Raw genomic sequence first — 24,967 nt, 5'->3', positions numbered from 1 at the left:
TCCTGCACTCCTATAGGAGCTCAAGTGCATGAAACATGCAGCAGGTCAGCGGTTGCGATTGGGAAAAATCACAATGCTTTGCACTAATGGAAATGTTTGTTTCTTACATTTTTTTAAGCACCCATCACTTTGCGATCCGCAAGCAATGGGAATCTGATCACAAACCACTACAAGTGTAGAAGGGCCGCCCGTTACTGTATTACTCCCCTAGTCCCAGGTTTGGGAAGATGTGCTGTTATAGAAGGGGGGGGGGGGGGGATCTCAGCAGCATTATACAACAAAGCCACGATTCTCAGGGATACCTTCAGCTCAGGAGGGTCACCATTACTCTAACCTTGCAGTTTACATTCCTCTGTAGTTGAGAAACAAAATGATCCATATTCAGGAAAGCTCTGTATACTGCAAGTATTAAACAGTATTTGTGCCTACATATAGTCATTCCACAGTAAGGATCAACATTTGCTGCCAGGAACAGGTTTTCTGTAGGCATAAGGATGGCTTCTGCTCTGTGCAGCTAATTACTCACTATACTCACTATATCAGGGATTGGGCGCATACATACATGTTAAAGTGTTCCTAAACCTAGCAACTATTAGCTGTATCTAAGGCCTTGATTACATAGGCATGGTAAAACAGACATGTGCAGGCAGTGCATAGCAATATTACTGATACTTATGCCCACAGAGTATTGTCCATAGCGCAATTAGCGCATCCTGGGGAACATCGGTGACAGGAACGTTGCTAGGGTAACAGGAGCAAGTTAAGCAAGTTACACAGGTTACCACAGCAACACTCACATTACCCATGTTTCACGTTTCGTGCTTATTGCGCAATGGGACTGTACTCTGCTGTTGTTAATACTGCTAATATTACCATGTACACGAAAGTTTTACTGGAGCTACTGTACGTGAATCAAGACCTAAGTATCCCCTCACAAGCATAGTCGCTCTCATACAGTGCCATAGCAATAGGGGGTGCAGAGGTAGTGACCGCATCAGGCCCCTGGACCAGAGGAGCCCAATAGGGGCCCTCCTTCATCCATCTTCATAGCTTTTCATTGGTGTTGTGCTGGTAATGAGCACCTCTATATGTGCATTGCATAGTGGTAATCCTTGCCAAACTGTTCCTTACTCTAAATACATCTTTTCGGACACTGCAGCTGTGCTTGGTAGGTTTGGGTGCTCCATATCAGTAGAGTGCTTGAAGCCCCATGCAAAACTCGCACTGGGGCCCCAAGCTCCTTACTTATGCCACAACTCACATACCTCTTGTTTGTACACTTGGAGCACTGTTCAAGGGAAATTGATTTCTTCCACTGTATAATTTATCTGTGAGTTTCTAGCACTGCCTAAGCCCTGAATGTTTGACCCTCTTTTGACTCTCTTGCAAATCTATAACAGGAAAGCACTAGAAGCAGATATACTCCTTTACTGACTGGATTCTGGAGAGGTTGTCAACTATCACTCCAGGTCATTAGCTCTGCAAGTAACGTCATTTCCAAAATTTCCAAAAAGCAAAATCGCACCCCAATGAATTTAAGAGATCAGAAACTGCAGCTCTGGTCTGCAAAGTTCAATGACACTGTGCGGTAATAAACTGAAGTTATTCAGGTATGCAGTACATGGCTGACATGGACACAAGTAGAGGAATGAGGTTGGCTGGGCTTTAATAACCATATTACAGCAACCTAGTCTGTGGAAAAAACAGAGCTACCAGAAACAGCTAAAATCTCCTGTAGATGCCACTGGCCACAGTAGGAGGCACACGAGGCAGTTTGGAAAATACCCAATAAGCGCCTTTTACGAGTCCCTTATACTTAAACCAGAGAAATCCTATTCATTTTTTTCCATTTCATCAAATAATTGGAAAAATCAGCTCAATACAACATTCATTTATGATTTTTTTTTTCTATAACTCAAAAAAAATTAATCAGATGAAACGTTCAGTTTTTGTATTCTTCTATCTAATTTTTCCAACACATCCTGTCAGCTATTTATCAAAATATTGATATTTTTTTTATCGCTTGAACAACAACATTTTTCAACTTTTCTATATAATCGATGATTTTTATTGAAAAAAAAATGGAAATTGGATCAATTTGGTTAAGTTGTGTATGGCCACCTCTACTCCTGTAACTTGGTCAGCCTGTTACGGTAGTTATAAGGACATATATAAATTCCTTTCTTTATCCTATGGAGATATGTTAGGGTGAGGACTTGTACACATGTACAAGGACTGTTGCCCACAGGGATCGGGAGTCGATCACTTAGATGGCAGCTCCGGGCCGAGTGCTGTACAGACTCATTGCTAACGTACAGGCTAGCAACAGGTTTGTTGCTATGGAGAGGGGAAGAGTAACACCGGTGCGTCACCAGACAGAGGGGGAAAGGTAAGTAGGAGAACAATAGATGTGGCCTGCACTCAGATAAGATAATTCAGCATGCCAGATCTCATCCCAATGCTTCACGGCTCCCCAGTGCCCAATGCTTGACGGCTCCCCAGTGGGGTACCAATAGGGGATGGAGAGGATGCGATCCTACCAGGGTCCCTGGACCCCCCCTGGACCACATGGGGCCCTCTTCCAGTCACTGCAGAAACTTTGTATTGGTGCTGTAGTGGTAATTATCATCTTTATATGTGCTGTGGCTATATAATGTACTGCAGAGGCGTTGCTAGCCGCAAAGATCAGTGGCACATTACCCGGATCTATTCTGGGGTCCCCCGGATGTCTCCCAGGCAGAGTCAGGAAGCGGGCGGCAATACTCAACTCCAGCTGCTTGGTCTCCAGATTCTGTAGACATCTTCTCTTCTGGGCATCTCCCTGTAGTGTCTGAGAAGGAATCAGAAGCTAGAGCTCCTAGTGTCTGATTCTAACATCTAGAGTTGGAGAATGGATAGAGGAGTAGAGTAGTTACTGTGCTACTCTGCTGGGAAGGGGGGGGGGGGGGGGGGGGTTCGGCGGAGGAACAGTAAGGACACACGTTGTTGGGATTCATGCTGCCTGTGGAGGCTTCACAGCTTCCAGCATGACACTACAACACCCAGCGTGCCCCATAGAGGCACCACAGCACCCAGCATGGCACCACAGCACACAGCAGTGGTGTAGCTAAGGAGCTGGGGGCCCCGACGCAAGATCTACAATGGGGCCCCTCCAAGCACTCTACATAACAATTGGTACGGCGCACCAAAACCTGCCAATGGCAACTACAGCATCAGGTGCAAGAAGGGGATGGGGAACAGTTGGTTACTGATTACCACTATTCAAAGTATCTATAGAAGTGATTATTATGAGCACAGGACCAATAGAGAGCTAATACTGTAGTTGAAGGAGGGCCCCGATGCGGACGCTACCTCCGCAACCCCTATTGCTACGCTCCTGCCACACAGCATCCAGCATGCCCCATAAAGGCACCACACCACCCGGCATGCCCCATAATTGTCACTCTCCAACTCAGTATAACAGATTTAAATAAAAAATAAGCCTTCTTTGAAGCCATGCACCTTTCACATGAAGTGACAGATGCATGGCATGTTCAGCACCCTGGAAAGCTCCTGCTCTGTGGTAACTGGCTTGATACACTCACATGGCCACATCAAGGAAAGTGCATTATGGGTGTATTACCAAAATACCACAGCCACTTGCATGTAAGCTTAACCTCACATCAATTTAATGAATGATGTGTCCAGCAAGGTGCGGTACACTGTTCTCATTAATGCCTTTGTAAATGTCAATTAAACAGTATGTCATAAATATATTATACAGAGCTATGGCCTGGGAAAGACACATGAATTAACATTATAGTATGGGTTGTACTTTGTCTACAGCAGCCTAAAAGGAATCTGTCATGAAAGGCATTTGGTGGCTGCCATACTTATTTCCTATTAGACAATATCAGTTGCCAGCCTGGCAGTTCTGCCTATATTTTTGGCTGCAGTAGTGTCTCAACCACACACCTAAAACAAGAATGTGACTAATCTAGTCAGACTTCAGTCAGCAAAATCTGAGCTGCATGTTTGTCTGTGGCTTAAAGTATTAAAGTATTACACATGCCTGATTAAAGTTGGCTGAGGCAGCCGGTAACGGCCACCTCAGCTGATAATGAGGTGTGTGTACATGGCCACCGATGGCCTACCGTGCAAGTGATCCACCCTGTAGATCTACTCACCTGACAGACGGCCAATCGCTTTGAAGATGCTGCTCCCCCTGCCACGTGCTGTCACAGACGCGCCGCTCTATCGTCCCTCTGCGCCCCCCCCGCATACCATAAGAATGTGTTGTCAGCTCAGTGACACACGTGTGTACAGACCCACCAGCGATGTTGCCCAAGGTCCTGATCCCCGACAGGCGACATAAATCAAGAGATATGTACACTCCTTAAGAGGCAGTGGATCAGCAAGGTGGCCAGGCAATTGTCAGCCTGCCTATTTCTCTCACTTCAGGTGTACTTTAAGCTAGCCATATACTACATAGGTCTATTACAGTCTAATCCAGCAAGCAATCAATCATACCCAAAAGGAAAGTAATTTTAATCATTGTGACACATTGCCTGACTTAATCTTGATCATATTTCAGAACAATGAAATGTTTGCCTCTGTGAGTTTTGTGCTCAGGGGCGTTTTAAGGCATAGGCGCTACAGGCCACTGCCTAGAGTGCCATTGGTCCTGGGGCACCATGATCCCAATTGAGCCCCATCCCTGAACTAATCCCCGCCCTGAACTAAGCCTCATCTCCTGAATGAAGCCATGCCTTCCACAGTTGTTTGTACCTCCTTCTGTCCCCTTGTGCCTCCTTCTGTCTCCTTGGGCCACCTTCAGTCCCCCGTGTCACCTCCTTCTGTAATTTTTTGTGCCTCCTTCTGTCTACCTTTGTGTTTCTTTCTGTCTCCTTGTGTCACCTTCAGCCCCCCTGTGCCACTTCTGCCCTCCATGTGTGTCCAGAGATGGATTAAAATGAAATGGTGCCCTAGGCAAGCAACGACTTTAGGCCTACACTTGATGGCCATCTAGCTTTTTTGGCAAGATTTGTTGGGGGTTAGCATAAACTGGGCCCCTAGACTCTCTCCAGGCCCTCGGCACCTGTCTAAGTTGCTTTGTGGATGATCCGGCTTTGTAAGTGTCCCTCTGTGCCTCCCTCTGTCCCACTGTGCCTCCTTCTGTCCCCCTTTGTGCCTCCCTTTGTCCCCTTGTCCCACTATCTGTTCATTTACATAGGATCCATTCACCTCTGTTAGGGTCCTTCTACACTTAATGCCTTGCTATGTGCTGCTTTTCTTTTTTTTACTCCATAGCAGTGCATTGAGAAAAAGCTCCAGTTTTTTAATGTATAGTGGGAAAGATGCTATAGGGAAACATGGACCCTGGACTGCACATCAGTTGTCCTTTCAGTTACAACTGACAGCAACTGATATAGTGTATGGCTGGCTGGGAGCGGAGCTGTGGCAAGGGCACAGGACAGCTGCCAGGGGCTGGAGGAAGCCCCGGGTAAGTAGATTGTTGTTTTTTAATTACCTTGGATCTGTCCTTTAAAGATACCAACAGGAGAAAAGCTCTATACAAGAGCTATACAATTTGTTTGTGGAGCTGTTGGTACTCAGAATGCTATGGGGGTGCTCCGGTTGTCCCTACATGTTTGACTATCCTCACATGTCATTGGCCAGGCCAGCTCCAGGCACACAACGGATTTCTTTGTAGATACAGGAGGCGTGAAAAGAACAAAGGAGGCATTGCTGCTCCAATCTGATGGCACTTTTTAATTCCCCTGGACATACTGATGTAACTTCACCATTGATCCACCCTCATACTTGCAGAGAATCAGATTTGTAGGAAGTAAGCCCCATTAATTGAATTTTCACTTGCTGGATGAAAGATTCACTTAAGAAGCGTTGACAGGAAATGATGACAACCATAGATAACAGTGTTTCTGTGACAACTGATAATTTGTCATCTACTCCTCATGGCAAATTACTTTCCACCTTTCACAACAGAGCAGTTATTTGGTGGCTCCATCCTCAGGCAGCCAAGCTCTGACTGCCACTTTGCGATGAACATGCTTTGGTATCATTTGGATTTTCATAGAATGAGAATAGAACAGAAATCCAAGGACTTCAAACATAAATGATTATGCCTAAAATATGTGCCAAATATTGACAAGTCTCAATGGGGATGTTGTAACACTGCCACATAAGTTCCAAAATAATCTACAGGAAGTATAGTATAGTTAATACTCAAGGACACTTACTTTTCTTTATTGCTTGCACTGACTTGTTGTTTTTTTGCTTATCTCCAGCTGATAAACCTAATGTAGTTCCTGAACTGTAAGGGCCCGTTTTCACTTGTGCCGCACGCATCAGGGAGACGTGCAGTGGCACTTCCGGGTGAGCGGGATCGCAGGCGAATCCCATGAGCCGTGCCATGCACGGCTATGGGATTCGCAGCCTCCCGAGCGAATTGTGTGGGCAGTACCGGCCGAATCGCTAGCGCAGCGATTCGGCCGGCGGCGCCATTATCCCCTATGGCAGAGTTTCCCCGTGCGATTTGTGTGCGGGGAAACTCTGCGGATTCGGAGCGGTTTCTGCTCCAGTGGAAACGGGCCCTAAAGGTGCCCATACATTAGAACGATTATGGGCAGATTCGACCAAGAGATAAATTTATCTCTAAAGGTGGCCACACACCATACAATTTTTTAAATATCTGTTCAATTTAAGAATTGCAACCAATTTTTCTGACTGTTGTAACATTTCAAAAATCTGACCAATGTACCACACACCTATGTTCAATTTTTTCCTCAATTATGATAAAAATGATTGGAAACTCTGATAAAATTGCTAGGGGGTGTATATTAATAAATTAACAATCCAACACACACCATACAATCTTAGTAGAAATTGAAGAGAAATATCTGGCATTCCGGATCGATTTAAATCGAATAAAACGGGAAATCCGATCGGATTTTTTCGAGAGATACGATCGTTTTTATCGAATTACTGTAAAATCGGATCATTTTATTGTATCGTGTGTGGCCACCTTAATCCAATCTTATTAGAGATACATTTGTCTCTAGTCGAATCTGCCCATACACTACAGGCCGATTCCCGTCCGATTTCAGCATGAAATCATCAGGGAATCGGCTGAGCCGCTGCGTCCGCCCCACTGCTGCCCCCAAAATGTAGAAATGTATGTAGTGTGTGCATTTATACATTACCTGTCCTGTAGCAGCCTCCCCACGGTGTCCGTCCATCTCGCCAGGTAACAGCTGCATAAACGCTAGTGGCGCATAGCATCTGACGTCAGACGCTATGCGCCGCCGGTGTGTATGTGGAACCCGGCGAGATGGACGGAAACCGCGTGGAGGCTGACACCCGACAGGTAATGTATAAATGCACTACACTACATACATTTATACATTGCGGAGGCAGCGGCGGGGGTTTCGTTGTCTCGCCGCTCGTTCACAATTTGGCTGCCGCCGTGCACCCGACCAACCAACTTCGGCCAGACATCTTCCAGCATGCGCGCCCGTGCATCCAATTTCTGTCCCACAATTGGTCGCTTTGTCAGTCGGGCATGCACTTGGCAGCACCAATTTTCATCCAATTCGATTATAATAATTGAATTGGATGGTCAATTGGTTGGTTGGTCGGCTAGTGTATGGCCCCCTTAAAGAGAGTCTGAAGCGAGAATAAATCTCGCTTCAGACCTCATAGATAGCAGAGGCATGTGTGCCCCTGCTAAAACGCTGCTATCCCGCGGATTAACGGGGGTCCCTTCACCCCCAAACCCCCTCGGTGCAGCGGAGGAGCGCTTCCGCATTGGGGCAGGGCTAACCGCCGCAGCCCTGCTCCACGCACGTGTGTCAGCGCATATCTCCGCCTCTCCCCCGCCCCTCTCAGTCTTCCTTCACTGAGAGGGGCGGGGGAGAGGCGGCGATGCGCCGCTGATAGACGCGACTGGAGGCAGGGCTGCAGCCGTTAGCCCTGCCTCCAGGAAGAAGAAGATTTAAAACCAACTTGCGACCAAGTCTTGCGGGGGTGGGTTTGGGGGTGAAGGGACCCCCGTTTAGCCACGGGATAGCGGCGTTTTAGCAGGGGCACACATGCCCCTGCTAACTATGAGCTCTGAAGCGAGATTTATTCTCGCTTCAGAGTCTCTTTAAGTTTCGATTCAAACTGCAGTGAAAAAAAACAAAACATGTTTTCTGGAACGCAGAAAAATGCAAAATTGGATGGTCAATACATCCAGGCCCATATGCAATTCACTTTTTCACCTGAGTTTTCTCCTAGGAGATAATCTTTCATTTTCTATTTGAAATAACTTTTCAGCACTTTGCAACTGAAAAAGTAACAAAAGGTTAGTGAAAATGTATTATCAAAATTATTTTGAGCATTCTATAGCTTGCTGGTGATTTTAAATGAATTTTATTGACAATTTTTAAACTATCACCTAGGAGAAAAAGCAGATGAAACAATGAATTGCATATGGGCCCCTGTGTTATTAATAGGATGTGTTCACACTGTCCATCAGAACGCGCATGGACTGGACTAGAAATGCAAAATCCTGACCTGTTGCATTTATTCGCAATTGTATCGTAATCGCAGTGCACACACCGTAAATCAGATGCAATGGAAGCCTATGGGAATGGATGGTGTCTGTTCCCACTAGGCTGATTGCTGCATGCAAAACACCAACTCACCTGTCCTGTGGATTGTGTTCCGCTGACACCCACTGTCCACTGCAGGAGAGAAGCAGATCAGAGCCCAGCAGAAGCAAGGGGCACCCCACTGGTTTGCAAAAAAACTGTGGGAATCCTGCTTCAACTGGGAAATGTCTCATTGGTTCATGGTGGACCAATGAGAATCCTCCCTTGTGCTAGGTAGAATGCTAGTTGATTTTTTAACAATCCAATAGTGAGCCCCAAGCTTATACTAGGCTCGGATCAGTTTTGGGATAAGCAGAAGAGCAGCAGCAGTGGCGGCTGGTGGCAGATGGGACAGCAGACAAAGTGGATAGCTGGCTATGCCAGAAGAGTGAATGCAAAGCAGGTATGTGAATAAAAAGGTGCGGATGCGCATATTGCGCCAATTCTCCATCCCTCATTGGTGTCACAGTGTGACTCATTCTTAATAGCTCACAGGGTAAAGTATGCAAAACTGACAAGTTAGAGCATCCAGCCTATAGACATGATCAAGATAGGTGGAAGCCAATGATGTAAAGCCTCAATGTTTCTCCAATGATAAATCATCTTTAGCTGATTCTGGAGGTAATGCTGTGGCCCCTTAAGTACCAGAGCCTTTTTTTGGGTGGGGGGGGGGGAGGCTTACGGTGATCACAGGGTCAGAAGCCCTGACTTTCACATGGGGAGTTGGTCAGGATTTGGGCAGTAGAAGAAAGCACAAATCTGGCTCTGCGTATGTTTCTTCCATGAAGGGGTTATATAACTGTACATATAAGCCCTGGTAAAATTACTATGAAGTATTAAGCTTTCGGCTATGAAGCCTTTGCCAATAAATTGTATCATCCGATTCCAAACGTCTCGCTTTTACTGATGGCTAACAAGATACAATGTCCTATTGCTTCTACTATGAATTATGTAAGTCAGTGAAAAAGTTATATACAAAGTGAACTAAAATTTAGCAATCAACAAAATGTTTTCACTATTCTGACTCCAGTAACATGAAATTTGATTGGTAGCTTTTTGGATTATTTTATTTTGTACCTTGTCATTATACTGAGTAAATGGTAACACCTACATTTCCTGTCAGTAAGACAAATTAAAGCTGAACAAAGGAACTACAAGGAAGATGAAATGTGTCCTATACTGTATGTAAAGATGTTAGGGAAATTATAATAATGATAATCATAGATTCCAAAGGCAATGTCAATAAAGAACGCTAGAAGGGTGTTAGCATTGAAGCAACCATTTTGTGGTACAATTAGTGGTACAAAACCAGGTGAAGCAGCAATATTGATAGATTCTGATCAGATTCTAGCAGATACCTAAAAGGAATCTAAACGTAGTGTACGGTATTGATTAGTGTTCTCCATTCAGGAATCTCCAGCTTGAACAGGAGCAAACTGAAAAAATAATGCTCAACAAAAATTCAAGGTAAATCTAACATCGCTGGATTGTCTCAAGTGCTGCAGAGATCTGTTAATTATTAGGCTGCTTACAGCCACTTTGTTTTCTCCATTGCTGTGCTGCTTGTGTTTGGTGGTTTGGTTGTATAGTTTTCATAAATAACATTGGGGATGCCTACTGCATTTTCTGCACAGGGGTTACAAGCATGCAAATGGAATTATTCTTATAGTGCCTCAGAACTTGTGTTTTACTTTGTTATATATACAGTATATTGACTACACTTGACAACACTTGTTAGGTTATTTTTATCCTACTGCCTACCAGGTGGATTAACTCATTCAGTTCTATCATTAAAAAAGTTGGATGTATTAAATGAAGACACACTGTCAGATGGGAGTAAGGGGGCTACAGAACATGAGTTGATCCTCTGATCTGACTATGGTGTAACTGGGCAATGGACCCATGATTCACCAATTATCCAATTTTAGTTGAAGGAAAAAGCATTTGTCTAGAATGCAATTTTCTAAATGATTAGTATTTTTTCTCCATAGACGCAACCAATGCAAGATGATGATTCCTGCCTCATCTGCTTTTCCATAGGGATGAAGATGTATGTTCAGACTAGCACCTCAAGTGTACAGTTAACTTTATGGAATTCAATAAAGCATTCTATTCTGAAATGAACAAAGCCATAGTTTACTTAATACGTAACTTTCTCGAAGACTTTCAGGTGGCTGTACAGGTAGCCAGAAGCTGAAGAGGCAACACGTGCTCACCTGGCTTAAAGCTGACCCCCTGCCCTCAGTCAACACATCTGCCCTGGGGCACAAACCTTTCCACAAGCCCTTGTTTATCTTTTAACACTATGATAAAAAGGATTTAGGTATCAGGTAATGAGCACCCGCAGGCAGAGCAGGCATCCAGCCATTCTCTGCTTGTTTAGTCTTAAAGGAAGATCTTTTTTTTTTCTTGGCTGAACTCTGTCACTCAACACAAGTCCACTAAGCCAGGGTTGGATTACACCCACCAGCTAACTGAGCCGACTGAAGGGTCTCCCAAACATTATGGCCTTTTAGCTATTCCCAGTGCATGTCTGCTGGCAGCTACTAAAATAACTCAAGAAGAAGTATTCACTTTCACAACCCTACCAGAAAATCATTTATCTATGCTTGCAGCTGTAGAATAATTACATCTACTCTGGGACTTATTTTACGTGGTTCTAAAACTAAACAACAAGCTCCTTACGATCATCAGCCATAGTAATGTTACATTTATAGTTCTAATCTCACAGCTGTTGTCTAATTTTCCTAATAATTACCAATAATTTCTGCAGACGTACTTGTCTTGAATTTATAATTTTGTGATTTTTTTTCAACGATTTTCCCGATGACCAGTAATTTTTTCAGCACTGAATGATCGCTTCCACAATCTCGAAACGTGGGTACAGGCGTGTGATCAATCGAGCGTTGTTTAGCGTGACATAGCGATAAAGATCATCATGGTGGATTGGATCTTTAAGATCCCCGATGACTCCCGTGTAAGGCACTACGATCACTTAAAGTCTTGTTCGCGTTCCTTGTGAGCCATCACATAACTTTGCGCATACCCTCCAGCAGGAAGATGGATCAGGGAGCGCTCGTCGCTGTGGGACGTCGCTCTGATCCATCTTCTTTATCGCGAGGTGAGCAGTCAGCTTTATATCCTTCTGGACTGGATAATCTTAGAGAACATAAATGATAATGCAATCATATCATGCACTTGCTACTGATAGCAAGAGTTGGCAGTTCTCTACTGACAGTCATGTAGGATATTAATGTAGGTTATACTGAAAGGTAAAGACAGCTGTTTAGCTGCATTTGTGCTGTAAAAGGAAGTAGGTGCCAGGGGTCTAACTACAAAACATGGGGCCCCCAGCAAAACCTGGATGGGGCCCTTCAATGTTCACTTCACACCCTTACGATTGCCTACTACTGGTGACCCTCACGGTTTTGGGACATGTCTTGCAAGGGTCGTAAAACAAGTTTGGATATAATAATCTTCACACCCATAACAAGTGTAGCCTCAAAAACACCTGATCAGGAGGAATGACCCCTTTATTGTAACAAGGGTAGGTTGTAGATGGGTCTCCCTCACAGCTCTGGCCCTACATCCGGTTGCAGGGCCTGCTCCTCTGTAGTTACCCCTCTAGTAGGAGCAATTACAGAGCTGCTCACTACTTTTCTTTATTATACATTTACTGTACAGACAGTCCCTACTTACAAACAGGTTCCGTTATGGGAGTTTGTTTGAAGATGAATTTGTTGAGTTCCGTGTTATGGTGAAATGTGGATAAAGGATTTGATGTTGTAAACTACTTATAATGGTTTATACAATACTGTAACAACGAAAATGTTTAATGGAAAAAAAGCAGTATTGTATACTTTGCACAGGAAGATTACTTTGCATCTCTGAAATGTTGTATATCAAGTCGTTTGTAAGTAGGGGACTGTGTACTGTATAGTACTGACAACATTTCTCTGTGCGTTTACTGAGAATATCAGACAGTTTACATCACTCACTCACAAGTTTTCTTGTAAGTGAAATTTTCACACCTTTTTTATAAAATACCTTTTAACCTTTTGCAGGCCGGTCCACGCCGATCGGCGTGAAGGCGGCGGCAGCCCCAGGGCCACTCCACGCCAATTGGCGTGAAGTCCTAGGGGCGGAGATTGCAGGGGATCGCACGCGCAAATGTGCGTGCATCCCCGCTTGAATGACAGAGCTCTGCTTCATCATCAGACTCCCAGCGGCGATTGCAACTAGCCACTTAAGGACCAGGCGCTTTTTGCCTGATCTGTGCAGCGTGGGCTCTCCAGCCCACAGCACAGATCAGGTTTGCAACATGGCGATCAGACTTCCCCTCTTTTTTCCCCACTAGGGGGATGTCCTGCTGGGGGGGTCTGATCGCCGCCGGCTGCCTGTGATTTGAGGGGGGGGCTCCTCAAAGCCCCCCTCCGCAGCGATTTCTGCCCTCTCTGCCCTTACCTGCTTCTCCCGCAGGCTGTGGGCTGCGCAGGACGGATATCCGTCCTGCGCCGCCTAGGATAGGCTTTAGGCTTTTACCAATCAGAGGCTGGGGATCGCCGATCTCCTTTACGGCGCTGCTGCGCAGCAGCGCCGTATGATAAACAGTGTTTACATTTAGCCTGCGAGCGGCCGGTTCCATGTAAAACCACTAACGATCAGCCGCAGCCTATCGGCGTTAGGCGGTCATTAAATGGTTTTTAAATAAATTGTTCTATTTCTTTTAGCATTTTTTTTACCTATCCTCCCTCCCTCCCACTGCCAGCGGATCGCTTCTCAGCCACCCAGGGGGACAGTCGTGTCACACGGCTGTCCCCAGTACAGCGCTGTACTATTTAAATAGACGGCGGTTTTGCCGTCGCACAGTCTCCTAGCACTTAACGACCGCCTAACGCCGATAGGCGGCGGCTGGTTGTTAGTGGCTTTACATGGAACCGGCCGCTCGTACAAGCGGCCGTTCCATGTCAGTTCACGGAGGCTAAATGTAAACACGTGGGGAAGAAATCCCCGCTGTTTACATCATACGGCGCTGCTGCCTATCCTAGATGGCGCAGGATGGATATCCGTCCTGCGCAGCCCATAGCCTGCGGGAGAAGCAGGTAAGGGCAGAGAGGGCGGAAATCGCTGCAGAGGGGGGCTTTGAGGAGCCCCCCCGCAAATCATAGGCAGCCAGCGGCGATCAGACCCCCCCAGCAGGACATCCCCTTAGTGGGGAAAAAAGGGGGCAAGTCTGATCGCCATGCTGCAAACCTGATCTGTGCTGTAGGCTGGAGAGCCCACGCTGCACAGATCAGGCAAAAAGCGCCCGGTCCTTAAGTAGTTAAAAAATAAACAAAAAAATATTTGTACAAAAATAAACAAACATTGGGGGAGCAATCATAGCCCACCAACACAAAGTTCTGTTGGTGGGTGTAACGATCGGTGTAACACAGAGAGGATGTGATTACCGGTGATCTGCAGTATCACTGGCAATACAGATATATACCCGAATATTGATGATCTGCAGTATCACCGATAATCAGATATACAAGCTAACCTCTGGACACCTGAGTAGAGTGTTTGGTGCAAACAGTAATATTGAGAGGACTGGGCCTCAGTGCAGTAAGGAGTACTGCACAATTCCTTCTGGACTCTCCCGAAGGGAGGAGTCAGGCTGAGAGAAGGAATGACAGAACGAGAGTGACACTCAAGAGGAAGTGTCACTATCAGGACTGGGAACCGCCTCTAACAGTGAGGTCGGTTCTCGAGGTCGGACAGATCAGGTCGTAACCACACGGACAGACAAGGTACAGAATCAGAAGGCAAAGGCGGAGTCTAACGTACAGGCAGGGTTCGGCAACAGGGTATCAGAAATATCGAGGTACAAAGTCAGAAGGCAGATGCAGAGTCTAAGGACGAGCCGGGGTTCGGCAACAGAGTATCAGAAAGGCAAAGTACAGGATCAGAGTTCAGGAGAATGGTCAGGCAGGCAGAAGGTCATAACAGATAAACACAATCAAACTAGTACTTTAAACTATCAACAAAGTCTAGCTAAGTGTAGGATTACAGCTCCAGCTGGTCCCGGCACACTTTCGGATCTGACTCAGGTCTGCATGCTACCACGTAGTGATCGCAATGCCAGACAACCAGCAACTGAACAGCCAGCAGTATATATACCAGAACACTCTCCAGGCCCCTCCCTAATTGCTGGACCAATGAGAGGTGTGAAATCTGTCAGCTGACCGGCCCGGTCAGCCGACTTACCTCTGGCTGTCACACAAGCTCTGCCTCTGTGCGCGTGCGCGTGTCACTCTGAATCTTGGTGGACTATCAGTCCCAGCCACACCAGTACTGTTTTGCAATGTATCCAGTGAACCGAGCGTGGGAGCCGCCGCACCGCTCACTACACCAGCGGCGGCTTCCCCATGCTCAACCCCTTTGCCAGGGACACTGCCATGCGGCAAGTTCGCTGCCTCCAATGCGGATTCCGCCGTTCCCAATGCGGATTCCGCCGCTCTGCCTATGCGGCATGTGGCGGTTTTTTCCGCGTTGTGACGCCATGCTGGACGCGGAAACAGCCGCCTCACCTTGAGAGACGGCGGCTTTTCCGCGTTTCTTCACAGTACCCCCCCCCCCCCCCCCCGAGGAGTGGACTCCTGACAACTCCTCCCAGGTTTCTCGGGATGTAAGGCATGAAACTCCTTCCTTAACTCGTCCGCATGCATGCGAGTCCCCGGTACCCATTGTCTCTCCTCAATGCCATACCCTTTCCAATGTACCAGATATTGTACCGAGTTCTGGACAATGCGTGAGTCCAAAATTTTCTCTATTTCAAACTCAGGTTGACTATCCATCAGGACAGGAGGAGGAGGAGTAGGGCCCACATGGACTGCTGGTTTGAGCAGGGATACGTGAAATGACCTTACCCCACGCATGCTGGCGGGAAGATCAACGGTATAAGTAACGTTGTTGATCTTTTTCGCTACCGGAAACGGACCGACAAACCTGGGGCCCAATTTGTCTGAGGGCTGTTTCAGGGTCAAATGACGTGTGGATACCCAAACCAAGTCTCCTGGTTGGAACCTCCACTCCACCGAACGTCTTTTGTCAGCTTGACCCTTCTGACTCAAAAACGCCTTTTGCAAACTATCTCTCACCGTCCGCCAAATGTCTTTAAAAGACCTTTGCCAGGCCTCCAGAGCTGGAAACGGGGTGGAGGCCACTGGTAATGGTGAGAATTTGGGCAATCTTCCAGACACTACCTGGAACGGAGAAAATCTGGTGGAAGAGCTTTTCAAATTATTTTGTGCGAATTCCGCAAAGGGCAGAAATTTGACCCAGTCGTTCTGCGCCTCTGCAACGTAGCATCTCAAAAACTGCTCCAAAGACTGGTTGACCCTCTCCGTCTGCCCATTGGTCTGTGGGTGGTAGCCCGATGAAAATGACAGCTTCATGCCCATTTGATGGCAGAATGCCCTCCAGAATCTAGATACGAATTGGACTCCCCGATCGGACACTATGTCTTCCGGAATGCCGTGCAGCCGGAACACGTGTATGATAAACAAGTCGGCCAATTCCTGGGCCGAGGGGAGTCCTTTCAAGGGCACAAAATGGGCCATCTTGCTGAAGCGGTCGACTACCACCCAAATGACCGACATGCCCTCTGACCTGGGAAGCTCACCCACAAAATCCATGGACAAGTGGGTCCATGGTTCACTCGGGGTGGGTAAAGGCTGCAACGTACCTACAGGTGCCAGTCAGGAGGGTTTGCTTTTAGCACATACCGTACATTCCCTAACAAATTCTTTGCAGTCTGCTGCCAGAGAAGGCCACCAAGCACACCTGGCCACAAGATCTTGCGTTCTAGACGCCCCAGGATGTCCCGCATTCTTGTGTGAATGGAACATCTGTAGCACCCGGAGACGGAATGGCAGAGGTACAAATAACACCCCCTCAGGCTTCCCCTCAGGGACATCCTGCTGAAAGGGACTCGAGGTCTCTGTCCAGTCTTACCAGGTCTCTGTGGCTGCTAACACTAATCTCTGCAGGATGATGGATTCAGGAGCGGGGGGCTGTGCTGTCTCTGGTTCGAAACATCTGGACAGGGCATCTGCCTTGATATTTTTGCTGCCTGGAGTGTACGTGATTATAAACCTAAATCTCGTAAAAAATAAAGACCAACGGGCCTGTCGGGGACTCAGCCTCTTAGCCCCCTCGATGTATTCTAAATTCTTGTGATCAGTGTAGACCGTGATCGTATGTTCTGCCCCTTCTAACCAATGGCGCCATTCTTCAAACGCCAACTTAACGGCCAGAAGTTCCCGGTTGCCTATATCGTAGTTCCTTTCTGCCGGTGAAAACCTACGGGAAAAATAAGCGCTTGGATGTAATCTGCCCTGCAACCCTGACCGTTGAGACAGCACCGCCCCCACCCCAACCTCCGAGGCATCAACCTCCACAATAAAAGGGTAAGACGTATCTGCATGTCTCAAAATAGGTGCTGAACAAAAGAATTTTTTCAGATGAGAAAAGGCTGCAACAGCCTCAGGGGACCAGTGGTTGGTATCTGCCCCCTTTTTTGTGAGACTGGTAAGGGGGGCAATTATTGTGGAGTACCCCTTTATGAACCTCCTATAGTAGTTCGCAAAGCCCAAAAATCTTTGCAGAGCTTTCAACCCCACTGGTTGTGGCCATTCCAAGACAGCTGTGACCTTGGCAAGATCCATTGACAGGCCCGAGGTGGAAATTACATACCCCAAAAACGTGACGGTGGTCACCTCAAAAATACACTTCTCCACCTTGGCATAAAGCATATTTTGTCTCAATTTGTCCAACACAAATTTAACGTGGTTTCTGTGCTCAGAGAGGTTGTTGGAATAGATCAGTATATCGTCCAGGTATACCAGCACAAATCTACCCAACACCTCCCTGAAAATCTCATTGATTAATTCATGGAAGACGGCTGGCGCATTGCACAACCCGAAGGGCATCACTAAGTACTCGTAATGCCCGTCGGGTGTGTTGAAGGCCGTCTTCCATTCATCGCCCTTTCTAATGCGGATCAGGTTGTATGCACCCCTCAGATCTAATTTTGAGAAGATCTTAGCGTTTGTGACCTGTGTGAACAAATCGTCTATCAATGGTAACGGATAACGATTCTTCACCGTGATTTTATTCAGGCCACGGTAATCGATGCAAGGTCGAAGACCTCCGTCTTTTTTCTTAACAAAAAAGAAACCGGCCCCTGCAGGTGACCGGGAGGGGCGAATGAACCCTTTGGCTAGATTGTCGCGGATGTACTCCTGCATAGCCACTTTCTCGGGTCCAGACAAATTATACAGGTGACCCCGGGGGGGCATACAATAGGCACGGAGATCGATAGGGCAATCGAAAGGGCGATGAGGAGGTAACTTATCAGCCGCCTTGGGACAGAATACATCCGAAAATTCTGAGTATTGCTCGGGAACACCCTCCACATGAATCTTAGTCTGCCCTAATGTCACTTTCCCTAGACACTGCTGGGAACAGAAATCTGACCAACTGGTTAATTGTCCTGCAGCCCAACTGATCTGTGGCGAATGGAGCTGCAGCCAGGGCATACCTAAGACAATTGTGGAGATAGTCATGTGTAATACAAAAAAACTTAAACTTTCCTTATGCAGTACCCCGATAGTGACTTCCACCTCTGGTGTCTGAGAGACTGAGACAGCGGACGGTCCCCTTGTAGCGGGGAGTCGTCCACGGCAGTAACCTGAATAGGTGGTTTTACTGGGGTGAGTGGAATGCCCAACTTCTCTGCAAACTCGGAAATCATAAAATTAGCCGCTGAACCTGAATCAACAAAGGCCTCTGTGGCTTCAGATTTGTCCCCCCACGTAATCGTACATGGAAGGAGCAAACGTTTTTCTTTTTTTGAATCGGACGCCCAAGGTGTTACCCCCTACAACTCCTAGGCGGTAGCGTTTTCCCGGCTTATTAGGGCAGTTTCGTACTATATGCCCCCCTTCAGCGCAATACAGACACAGCTGTTCGGTCATTCTCCGTCTTCGCTCCACCTGAGTCAATTTTGACTGACCAATCTGTATCGGCTCGGATGGAGGCAAGACAGGAGAAGATGAAACAGTAGGAGGTGGAGTCACTGGGGCCGTGGTGTAAGACACCCTTCTGACACGGGAACTACCCCTGGTCTGTTTTTGGTAGCGCAGCCTGCGGTCGATTCGGATGGCCGCTGAGATGGCCTCATCGACTGTTCTGGGCTCGGGCTGACTTAACATCAGATCAGAGACCTCATCGGACAGCCCTGACAAGAAACAATCTAACAGGGCATAAGTGTCCCACCTGGCCGTAACTGACCACCTCCTAAACTCGGCCGCGTAATCTTCGACCGGACCTTCGCCTTTACGCAAAAGCTTGAGCTTCCGCTCAGAAGTCGAGGCAAGGTCCGAATCATTGTAAATTACTGCCATAGCTTTAAAGAATTCCTCTACAGAGGTAAGAGCTTTGTCTCCGGTGGGCAGGCTATACGCCCAAGACTGGGAGTCGCCGGACAACAAAGTTTTAATAAACGTGACCCTCTGGGTCTCAGTACCCGAAGATTGGGGTCTCAACTCAAAATAGGACAACACTCTACTCCTAAAATTCCGGAAGTCAGATCTGTGGCCAGAAAAGCTTTCAGGTACAGGCATACGTATGTCAGAGCTAGAAGGGGATCGCACATGATCCACTGATGTCTGGAGGGTTTGTACAGACCCTGATAGGGCATCATTAAGAGTTATGTGGGTGCCCAGTACTTGATTGATGTTGTCCACCGAAGCGGCAAGTACACCCAGACGATCAGTGTTTGCGTCCATTTTGTATTTGGTCTGGCGTTCTGTAACGATCAGTGTAACACAGAGAGGATCTGATTACCGGTGATCTGCAGTATCACTGGCAATACAGATATATACCCGATTAATGATGATCTGCAGTATCACCGATAATCAGATCTACAAGCTAACCTCTGGACACCTGAGTAGAGTGTTTGGTGCAAACAGTAATATTGAGAGGACTGGGCCTCAGTGCAGTAAGGAGTACTGCACAATTCCTTCTGGACTCTCCCGAAGGGAGGAGTCAGGCTGAGAGAAGGAATGACAGAACGAGAGTGACACTCAAGAGGAAGTGTCACTATCAGGACTGGGAACCGCCTCTAACATTAAGGTCGGTTCTCGAGGTCGGACAGATCAGGTCGTAACCACACGGACAGACAAGGTACAGAATCAGAAGTCAAAGGCGGAGTCTAACGTACAGGCAGGGTTCGGCAACAGGGTATCAGAAATATCGAGGTACAAAGTCAGAAGGCAGATGCAGAGTCTAAGGACGAGCCGGGGTTCGGCAACAGAGTATCAGAAAGTCAAAGTACAGGATCAGAGTTCAGGAGAATGGTCAGGCAGGCAGAAGGTCATAATAGATAAACACAATCAAACTAGTACTTTAAACTATCAACAAAGTCTAGCTAAGTGTAGGATTACAGCTCCAGCTGGTCCCGGCACACTTTCGGATCTAACTCAGGTCTGCGTGCTACCACGTAGTGATCGCAACGCCAGACAACCAGCAACTGAACACTCTCCAGGCCCCTCCCTAATTGCTGGACCAATGAGAGGTGTGAAATCTGTCAGCTGACCGGCCCGGTCAGCCGACTCACCTCTGGCTGTCACACAAGCTCTGCCTCTGTGCGCGTGCGCGTGTCACTCTGAATCTTGGTGGACTATCAGTCCCAGCCACACCAGTACTGTTTTGCAATGTATCCAGTGAACCGAGCGTGGGAGCCGCCGCACCGCTCACTACACCAGCGGCGGCTTCCCCATGCTCAACCCCTTTGCCAGGGACACTGCCATGCGGCAGGTTCGCTGCCTCCAATGCGGATTCCGCCGTTCCCAATGCGGATTCCGCCGCTCTGCCTATGCGGCATGCGGCGGTTTTTCCGCGTTGTGACGCCATGCTGGACGCGGGAAAAAACAGTCGCCTCACCTTGAGAGACGGCGGCTTTTCCGCGTTTCTTCACAGTGGGTAGAAAAGGTGGAGGGGGGGAATCACTTGTGTGCTGAGTTGTATGGCCCTACAGCGAGCCCTTAAAGCTGCAGTGGCCTATTTTGTAAAAAAATATCCTGGTCATTAGGGGCGTTTAAGACCACGATCCTTAAGTGGTTAAGCCACCAGCAAGCAAAATGATTTTGATAATACTTTTTCAACTTCTTTTTGACACTTTTTCAATTGCAGAGTGCTAAAAAGTTATTTTTAACAGAAAATAAAAAAAATACTGTATGTCCTAGGAGGAAACTTAGGTGAAAAAGTGAACTGGATCGGGCCCACTGTCTCTATAGTTCAGTGCATGAGTACTAACTGTATCTATTTTTGTATTGTTAAGTTGAAGTCAGTAAATGTTTTCTTTTATTAAAAGCAATCCACTTTCTTCCCTTAATATTGCTTTATTGCTTTTTTGTATTTTGTGGGAGAACCCAGTTGGATTTGGAATGCTAACAAGCTGCCCAGAGTAAAATGTGATTACATAGTTACATAGTTACATAGTTATTTGGGTTGAAAAAAGACATACGTCCATCGAGTTCAACCAGAGAACAAGTACAACACCAACCTGCTCCCTCACATATCCCTGTTGATCCAGAAGAAGGCGAGAAAAACCCTTACAAGGCATGGTCCCATTAGCCTCAAAAGGGAAAAAAATTCCTTCCCGACTCCAGATGGCAATCAGATAAAATCCCTGGATCAACATCACTGGGCTTTACCTGATTAAAAGTACTACATTTGAATCTGAAGTGAATACATGGTGGAGTGTTCAGTGTGAATACAGAAGTGAATACATGATGGAGCGTTCAGTGTGAATACAGTGTATTCACTTGGCTTATGTGCTGGATTGACAGGCCGATGTAGCTTTAAACATAGCTCTCTGTGTCACAGTTGCCAGAGTCAGGCCAAAGACACCCTTGTGCTTTTTTGCTTTTTGCAAACTCATGCTACACTGATGTAAATTTATTTTTTTCTTCATCAAGCAAGACTCAATATATATTTACAAAGTGTAACATTTCAGCTATTTTTGCTACTTTTTTAAATTATAAATGAAAATACTAAGACAGTTGACCCATTGAATAGCTAAAGCACTTTTGGATGTGTCTACAACCTAAAGCTTTCATGGGAATAGCATAAGAGGCTTCCTAATCTGTATTTGGTGTTGCTTTGGGAATTCTTCTCTATAGATCCATTCAAGTCATGTTATTTTGTATAGACACCATCACATGACAGTTATTGTCATGTTTCATATCAAGAGAAGTTTGATTGGGTTCAAAGTTGGCTTTGGCTGGGCCACTCAAGGGCATTTACAGGTTGTGGGGATATCAGGAAGAGATCAGTTTTTTACCTGATCTCCCACAAATTGTATAGTGTATCCTCAGTGTTTAGTGTAATCATCCTGTAATCGCTGGAATGAGCTCCAAAGTGGAATGGAGCAGGTTTCATGGAGAAAAACTCCACACTTTGCTCTGTTTAGCTTTTCTTTGTCCTTGACTACTCTCCCAGTCTCTGCCACTGAAGACAAACCCCAACACCCCATCCCCTAGTACATGTAGTACTGTAGATGGAACCATTAGGTGTTTGATATAGAAGATACTCTTTACTCCTGATAACCCACTCAATGGATGCCAACATTTCACAGTTTCCTGCCTGGGTGTATGTTGTGTGCATTGTGTGTTCATGTTTATGTGTACACTGGCAAAGTGTTCAGCCTAAGGGAGGGCTGATCCTGTTTGCATGTTCAACCACTCTCAGACTTTTGTTAAATAGCTTTGAAATGTAATGCTAATGGGTCAGTGAGGCCAAGTACTGGCAGGATATGTGACCTTTAAATGGGGCATTGAAGTGGGGCACTTGAGTGATTGCTGGCAGAAGATACATGCTTCCTTACATATTTCTAATCCAGATTGCGAGAAAGGCTTTTCATAAAGTAGTATCCCTGCTAAAATATACAGGTTACAGTTACTCTAATGGAAAGAAAACCGGCCTGGATCTGACTCAGCTGAATTCCAAGCAAATTGTTTACAGTGATTCATAGTAATACAAGTGATACAGTAACAATAGGTATGAAGCACAGCTTCACATCTCTTGTAGTCTTCTTGTAGTAGGTCAAATCAGTCTTCACCACCAGCAGACTGAAGTTTTGAGGTGTTGCACAGAACCCAAGTTATGTGCAGTTTTAACACGTGTATAAATGTATCATTAGCCATGAAGCAGTACAGCAAATTGCCATCTGTAAATGATCCATTGACACACATATATATGGTCCCGGCAGTGTTATCCATTGACACGTGTGCATATGGTCCCGGAAGTGTTATTGTAATGATCCGCTCAGCTGTCTGCACAGGCAGACAGCTGTTTGACCATTCCTAAAGTCTGAGGGCTGCAGGTCTCTGGAAAAGAGACCTGTCCTCACTTTGCAAGTTTCAGACCTGCTCTGCTGCTGAGGAATTTGCATATACTTGTTATGCAAATTGCCTAGTTGCCTCCTTTGAAGGCTTGCAGTATAAATACCATGTTCTCCCAGAGTCCTTTGCTGGTCATGATGGTTTGTTCCTGCTAACACCTGGAGTGTCAGCCTTTGCTATTGTTTGCTAAGATTATCTTAGAGTAATTCCTTGGGACTGCACTAGGCATCGCTACTAGTGCAGTCAGGTTTTATTATCTGTTTTGTCTGTGCGATTGCACGGTCGCCAGCGGTTGGCGATTGTGAATCGTTCTGTCTTGCGATTGTCTTGTCGCCAGCGGCGGTCGACAGGAAATCGTTCTGTCTGTTTGGATCGCACTCGCCCTAACGGTAGTGGCGGTGGTTCCTTCTGTATTCTGCCTTAGGGGTGCTAACCAGAGCAGCAGTTGCTACTGGTAGCCCCATCTGTTTGTCTTTCTGGATCGCATCCGCTGTAGCGGTAGCAGTGGTGGTTCCTTCTGTGCTCTGTCTGGGAGTGTAGGCCAGAGCTGTGGTTGCTGCTGGCTGCTCCTTCTCTCTGTCTTGTCTGGTACGAATGCTTGCTGTAGGCTCGGTGAGGTAACCGTTTAGCAAGCGCTCGCGTTCTCTATTTCGTGTTTGTGTTGTGTTGGTTAGTTAGGGTGGCACGCTTATCACTGGGCGCCTAACGCGCGGTGATCGTGTCTGCAACGCGTTCGCTGTTGCGAATGAGTGCGGTGTTCGCGTTTAGCTAGCGTTTGTTATTTTCCTTGATGTTCTGATCATTGCTTATTGCTGTGTCTTTCCTGCTACACTTCTGCTCTGTCTTTATTCAGTCTTGTGTCTGTTGGCAATCGCCACTCTTGCGATTGCGTTCCTACTTTGTTTCTGCTGTTGTGTGTTCACTGTCACTGGGTGGCGACTAGATTGGTGGACACACATACATTCTGTCCCTGTGCTTATTCTTATTGGCAATCACCACTCTTGAGATTGCGTTCTCACTTGGTCTTCACTGTTGTGTGTTCACCGTCGCTGGGTGGCGACTGGATTGGTGGACACCCATACATTCTGTCTCCGTGCTCTCTCTTTAAGGGCTATCTTGCCCTGCATTGCTTCCCCTTGTATAATTCCTATCTGGCATCTGTGGCAGAACAGAGGGGTTGTTCCTCTGTTCTCCACAGCTCCATCTGCCGGCAGGAATTCCCCTCTACAGGTGCATTGCACCGCAGCTGGGTTCTCTCAGATTATACGCTTGTGGAGGATTTCCGCAGTGTCAGCGCGCATCCTGTGTGCTGACCACGGAAATAATTCCACAATCGTTACAGTATGACCAGCCAAACCGAAATTCCCAGTGTAGAGGGAATTTCCGATTTGTACGATTTTGTCGAATATGGTTCTTCTATCTTTAAGAGGTTTAAGATACTGAACTCTGAAACCAGAGATGACTTTATATCAGAGTGTTCCAGATTCTTGGCAAATCCTGAATTCCAGGCCACCAAAATTTCCACTTGGAGTGCTCAGATTGCTTACAATCTTCTCCAAGGAGATCTGTTTGTGTGGGCTGCTGAGTATGCCAGACACAAGAATCTGAGACATAACCATCGCAGATTTCTTGCTCACTTGTTTTCTCGCAAGCTTGGAATTCCCATGCCATGCTATTTCTATGAGTTTTTTCCTGCAGTGCAAGATGCTGATCAGATTGGTTTATGCAACACCTCTCAGTTATTACCATATGCTAATGAGTTGTTGGTTGTAGCCCAGTCTGATGATTCAGTAATTCCCTGTAGATCTATTCAGCTCCAAGGTTCTTTTTCATCTGATCAGCTGCAATCTAATGCTGTGGGAATGAACAGGAAAGAATCTAGGA

At 46.5% G+C, this 24,967-nt stretch overlaps 1 long non-coding RNA gene across 1 annotated transcript; it reads left to right on the top strand.

Annotated features, from left to right (window-relative positions):
- Positions 1-5,424: 5,424 nt before the first annotated feature.
- Positions 5,425-10,701, top strand: LOC137570618 (uncharacterized). The gene is made up of 3 exons (XR_011031114.1): positions 5,425-5,482; positions 10,044-10,100; positions 10,625-10,701. It is a non-coding gene; the product is annotated as an uncharacterized lncRNA (long non-coding RNA).
- Positions 10,702-24,967: the final 14,266 nt, after the last annotated feature.

Source organism: Hyperolius riggenbachi, chromosome 4 (genome assembly GCF_040937935.1).
Source record: "Hyperolius riggenbachi isolate aHypRig1 chromosome 4, aHypRig1.pri, whole genome shotgun sequence".
NCBI classification, from domain to species: domain Eukaryota; kingdom Metazoa; phylum Chordata; class Amphibia; order Anura; family Hyperoliidae; genus Hyperolius; species Hyperolius riggenbachi.
The sequence above is the reverse complement of the archived record's forward strand: the minus strand, read 5'-3'. Positions and strand labels throughout refer to the sequence as shown.